This window comes from Patella vulgata, chromosome 7, assembly GCF_932274485.2.
Source record: "Patella vulgata chromosome 7, xgPatVulg1.2, whole genome shotgun sequence".
NCBI lineage: Eukaryota > Metazoa > Mollusca > Gastropoda > Patellidae > Patella > Patella vulgata.
This window is the reverse complement of record NC_065885.2, coordinates 21,628,518-21,634,481: the sequence shown is the minus strand read 5'-3', so window position 1 is coordinate 21,634,481 and position 5,964 is coordinate 21,628,518. Positions and strand designations below refer to the sequence as shown.

Below are 5,964 nucleotides of genomic sequence, written 5' to 3'. Positions count from 1 at the left end.
TTCAGAAAGTTGCGATCCGATATGCGCGAATATCGACAGGATATATTCAAACGGGTTTTTTAATCGGATAAAAATTGTTACCTCTAGAGGGACCACAAGCTAGAAACGCGATTTTTCGTACAATCAAGGGTCACAATTCAGGAAGTTACGATCCGATATGTGTAAATAGCGAAAGGAACCAAGATCTTTGGGTTATAAACATGCATTTCAAGTTTCATCAAAACAGATGAAAATTGTGACCTCTAGAGTGTTATAACCAAGCATTTGAACATTATGCTTGGACGACATATTTTTCTTGTATTATGCATATTCATACATAAATAGTTCTTGTCATTTTATTATAACAGAATTATTATACATTGTAACTTGAGACCAGTAATACCTATAGTCAGACACTAATCTCCAAGCTTGTTTCAATATAATTATATGTATTCATTGTTTTAATCTTTACAAACAGAAGTTTTATTGCATAGTTGTTTTAAGGATTTAATGTTTAATTAAGCTCCTTCTACACCCTTACGTATTGTCTTATAATTAACATATTTTCATTTAGTATAAGTCACCAGTGGCGACATTTTGTTTATATAAATTAGATTAAAGTTTCATATAGAGAGATATTTTTGGTTATAGAAAGAATGCACATCATATTGTTGAGCTTTTTTAGTTGTTAGTCGATTTTAATGTTGTTGCTGTTTGAATAAATTCATATACAGATTATACCGTTGTTCCCGTTTTATGGATTTTCCGGCGTGGTTCTCCCTTGTCAGTGATGCAGGACGGAGGGGCTGACAAGGACAGCTGTCTAGTCGTTCGGATGGGACGAAAAACCGAGGTCCCGTGTACACATTGGCGTGCACGTTAAAGATCCCTTGACAGTTGGAATTCGATATAAGAGTAGGCCGTAGTGCCGCTGTCCGGGCAAAATTTCCCTCATAGCACACTGTATGGCGTATGCCCGTCTTCATTAGCCCAGTTCGGAGCAAAACAGTAGGACGTTAAACCCCATTTCATTTCATTTCATTTCCCGTTTTATGGAAGTCACCTACTACGTTACAGTGTCCACAAGCTAAAAACATGATTTTTCGGACAATCAGGGGCCATAATCCATGAAAGTGTGACCTCTAGATTGTCCACAAGCTAAAAACGTGATTTTCCGTACAATCAGGGGCAATAATCCATGACGTTACGATCCGAAACATGTCAATATATAAAAGAATCGATATCTTTGGGAGGTAAACCTATATTTCAAGTTTCGTCAAAATCGAATAAAAATCGTGACCTGTAGAGTGTGCACAAACAAATTGCAGACGGGCGGACAGACGGATAGACGTCCGGACGGATAGGGGCGACGACAACATACGTCCACATTTTTTTTTTAAAATTGAGCATGACCGATTATTTGTGAAGTTGTCCGGCACTGCCCACCAAGCCCTCCCCACCCCGCCGCCCCGCGGTCTCATGTGTCTATGAATTTGGAGCAGTGACGCAGGGTTTTCTCACAGCAGGACACGGTCGTGTCACACCAATTGTGTTTTATGCTAAGTTAGACGAAGGTATTATCGAATAATTTCTTTTATTTTAATTAAAATTGTGAACTTTCTTTGTCAGTTCCAGAAACATTTAAGCGGAAGGGCCCCTAGGACCCGGGAGGTTTCCTCTATTACGGTTATAAAACCGGGTATGAGAATTTATATAGTCCAACCATGCTTGTTTGCCCACCCACATCTGGTATTGATCATTTCCAAATCTTTCCTTGCATTCGTCTTCACTGATAACACCAATAGGGTCTGGTCTGTAACAATCCCCGTTTGATCCAATATATATACATGATTCAGAGCCTGTAAAATAGTTTTTATATATTTTCATATGCCACAGCCTAAACAAATTTCGTTCTGTTGTATTTATTGTTGTTTAGATGTTTACCCCTTTCATGTCTGTTTATCTTTCAGTACGAGTGGATTGCGATCGGTCTACTCCAGCTCAACCTATCAATCAAAACCTGTGATACGGACAAGAAACGGCATCTAGTCGTTCTGATGAGACGAAAAACTGGAGTGTCCTGTACACGCTAGCGTGCACATCAGAGAATTCGTCAAATAATTCCTCATAGCAAACGACAGGGCGTATGCCGCCTTCGTTAGCCATGGTTGGTGTACACAATTAGGATGTTTAACTACATTTCAAAGCCTGAATTTAAAATATTTACATATATTTAGTGAACTGTAAGTAATTATATATTAGATAGTAAACATATATTTTACCTGGACGGTGGAGTTGTCCCGGTGGGCCTGGTGGGCCTGGTGGGCCCGGTGGACCTCGTACACAATCTGTAACATAATTGTAAGTGCTCAAGGAACTATCCAATGTTTTTATGTGCACACTAGTCACTATGCTGGTTTCCTGCTATGAATATTTCGTCTTCATTTCAATTAAATAGATGTTTCCACCTTATGATTGCAGTTACCATGCGGAAACAATTTTGAATTATTATTTTTTTTTTTAGTGTTGCGTTTTTCCTTATATGAGCTCCGTGGTTCGTTCCATCAAATAGGTTCCGCATATTTATATAAACCAGAGAACAGTGTCCGTATGAAGGTTGTGTGTTATTTGTTCTGAGATTGCCAACAATCCATGAAATAGAGGGTTATTAAACGCTTAATGTCCCACGTATCAGTCAAAACAGGAATCCAGAGATATCACCTAAAATATATGCATTTATAAGGGTTACCAACAGTTGCAGACCAACCTCGCCAGAGCCTTTCAGACCAAATATCCAGTGTCCGCCACTGATTACGGAGTGGAGGTCAGAAAAATGAGTTCAGAAACAACTAATTACAGTAGTTAAGTCTCTAACTCATTCGACATTGAAAACACGAATTATTTGTGAGTTTAAATCAACATTGATGTGATCTTACCGGGAAAAGATGGGCTTCTGATATCCAATATTTAAGACAAAATAAACATTTTACCATTGGTACACGAATCGTGTACAATAATGCGTTTTAGCGCCATTTGTAACAAGGAAATCGAATAACGAGACTAGACATATTCCACAAGTCATGTGAAACGGTGACGCCATATTCGTATCTAGGGAGCATGCGCAATAAATACTTTTGGTGTAGACTGGAATGACCAGACGCTAGAGATTGCCATTCAATTTGCGTCTGGTTATTCCATTGAGTCGCTTCATTACAAATGGCGCTTGAAAGCATATTGACACGCGATTCGTGTGCCAATTCTGAAATGTTCATTTTGTCTTAAATATTGGATATCAGAAGCCTATCATTTCACGACAAGATAACAACCTTAAAAAACCTTTAAAAAGCAACTCGTACAACATTAGCTATTTCTCGACAATGAAACAAGTTAGAAGCAATTTATTGATAACTTTGCGATCGTATTGGCTTTATCCATTCAAGGCTCATTTGAATAAGATAATTTTTTTGTCAAAAATACGTCACTTACGGTGACGCTGACAAATTTGTTTGAAATAATGACTAATGGTTACAGGCATCAAATGTCGACATTTCCATGAAAATCAAATACTGGTTAACTCTTTTGTCGGCAAAAATCAAATGATGACAATGATTATTGGCTCCGAAGCAAATATCTGACTAAAGCTGATTATAATGTTTCATTGCGTGTAAGAGACTGTAAAGTGTTCCAAAACGGGCAAAGACACGGTACATCGTTACGGAACGTTTTCCTGTTAGTAAATAGTTTTTAGAAACTGTCAAAAGTTAAAAAGTAACATTAAACTAATGCCTCATAATTAAAACAAACGACAACAATGCGAATACAAAAATATGCCACATTAACATACTTACCAAGGTGGTCATAAGGATAAGTAGCCTGTGAATAAATATAAATAAATTTACATTAATTTAATTTAATTTTTAGCTGACGCTTACAGACAAGGTAAATGTGCAATTTCTCCCAATTTTCCTACTTAAACACACTTGTATCAGTGAATTGGTCCTGTATTAAAGCGAGAATTTCAAATTTTCTAAGAAAGTCAAAACATAATTATTTCTATGTCTTTTGCTCAATAGGTTATCAACTCACTATTATACGATCATGGGCATTATTTCCCACCCTTAAAAATCTATGACACAGGAAATAACAACACAATTACCTCCCCTGTTTTGCTATTGACAACATGGGGCAGCGATTTTCCAACGTTGGAATTTGAAATTAAAAATGATATTTTTGCCAATTTCTCAGGTGGCAATAGCGAATTATAGGATTAATAGGATTATTCTTTAAGGTAGGAGTGTTTATGGATACCATCTATTTTAAGGCTTTATTTTAATACATTTTAAAAATATAACTTGAAAATTTGAAATTTCCGCTTTAAGAGTATACTGTGCAAGTTTTAGTTTTTCTGCTTTTTAAAGAATACAAGTTCAAATATTAACATTACTTTCAACATTTACACATTATAATTCAGTATAAGATAATGATATATACTTACCAAGGAGATGGCTATTAATGACGAAAAGAAAATCAGTAGTTTCATAATGACGCTCTATGAACTGTTACTGGTTCTTTATTTATAATATCCATCATCGTTATCGTGCATGGTTTTTATATTGATATTTAACATCTGATAAATATGTCCATAACATTTTACATCCGTGTGTAAATATAATTTTACTTACAATAACCGGTATTACAATATAATCAAGACAGTTTGACATTTTGCAGGAAAAGAATATATAATTAATAACACCATTTAACAGGGGCTAAAAACGTCAAATAATTAATGTGACGGCGCAATTCCAGTGATAACGTAATTGCGTGTTTTCGACACTTTGCTTTAAAAAAAAATCTATATCCGTGATTGGAATTAAAATTCACAGAGAAAATTAGGGTGTTACTGCGACATTATTTTAAAGAGGTTTTTATGTTTTTTTAATCGTAATGTTTTAATGCTTAAAGGTGGTCTTTAGTCCTGTGTTCGAATCTTCGTAATGGCAGAGAAGAATCACAGGGATTGTTAAAGGAAGTCCCCATACTTGTCTGAGATGGCGTCCGCGGGCCTGGCAAACGATTGTCTGTTTTTAGGTGGGGTGAAAAACCGAGTTGAACCAGTGCACACATTGACTTCAATATAAAAGGGTAGGCTAAAAGTTCTCTTTCACATTGCAGACTTAATCATAGGAATAAAAATTAACCATATCTTAGACTTTGTATCAAAATGACAAAACATTAAACTCCATTCCATTTAATGCCTAAAAATATGTTTTACATATAATCCAGCAAACAAAATATCACTTTCGTTGTCAACAAAATATGAAAATTGAATTACAGAATTAACCACTTGGCACAAAAAACTATTTAAAAATGTACAGAGTATATCCGTCATAAAGCTTTATTGAAGTGGGAAAATCTTAAAAAGTTACTCACTTCACTAAAATTTCATGCTAAAAATACAGTTTTATTAAAACAGTGTCACTTCCGGTAAAGTCTTAAGGCATCAACTGATGAAACTATTTATGAAAATCTATAATGTGCAAAAAACAATGAAAAGTGGGTAATCGGCTATTTCTCGGCAACGCAACATGAAGATTTTAAATTTCGTTTGATATCTTTAAAGAAAAGCATCAGTCATCAAATGGTGGATACTAATCTAAAAAAGTCGAAACATAATTAACTCTATAGTTAAGTATATCTCGACATAAAAGTTATAACAGCTTTTGCATATTCAAGCATAAGACTAATGCACAATTTGTCACGTTTCTGGCCAATCGTCGAATCTGTATATTTTTCAATTTTGAGTTTTTATCGCCAAAACGTATAATTTAGAGCTCTGTACTTTCTGGCTAATCTGCATTTATGGCGAGCTGTTAGCTTTTCATCGACAATCGCAGCTTTAGTACCCGATGGATATTCTATACGACATTGTGCTAGAGGTTCACGGGAGGTGTAGCACTATTTTCTAAGTCATCTTTAAGTGTAAGA

General features: G+C 35.5%; 1 long non-coding RNA gene across 1 annotated transcript; it reads right to left on the bottom strand.

Moving 5' to 3' along the window:
* Nucleotides 1–1,556: 1,556 nt before the first annotated feature.
* On the bottom strand, nucleotides 1,557–4,608 carry LOC126827667 (uncharacterized). The gene is made up of 4 exons (XR_007682824.2): nucleotides 4,475–4,608; nucleotides 3,828–3,852; nucleotides 2,262–2,327; nucleotides 1,557–1,838 (listed from the first exon to the last, which is right to left on the bottom strand). It is a non-coding gene; the product is annotated as an uncharacterized LOC126827667 (long non-coding RNA).
* Nucleotides 4,609–5,964: the final 1,356 nt, after the last annotated feature.